Consider the following 388-nt stretch of genomic DNA (forward strand, 5'->3'; position numbering starts at 1 on the left):
GATGAAAACCGACAAAATGAAATTTTACATAAAACCAATTCCTTCTCATTAGGGTGAGAATGTAAAAAGAACATTACATACGAAATAGCTCTCACTTCGATTATATGAACAGCAACACATTATTAAATTGAACAAAATTAATTAAATTGTCGAGCTGGAGGAATATGAAACTTTCAAATATTTTATATTTTAGCTTTACGATTTTTCACCGTGATAAATTGCAAAATTATCAAAAAACGTATGAGGTTGTCTTCATAATTGCCAAGGGGCACTAGACTGTATTTCCGATTTTCTTTTAGATATCACTGCAGTCATTGCCGTCCTCAGCCAAACCTACCGTTTCGCCTTAAAGGCCGACGTCGCTAAGCTATGCATGGGATATACATAT

Source organism: Belonocnema kinseyi, chromosome 4 (genome assembly GCF_010883055.1).
Source record: "Belonocnema kinseyi isolate 2016_QV_RU_SX_M_011 chromosome 4, B_treatae_v1, whole genome shotgun sequence".
Taxonomy (NCBI): Eukaryota; Metazoa; Arthropoda; class Insecta; order Hymenoptera; family Cynipidae; genus Belonocnema; species Belonocnema kinseyi.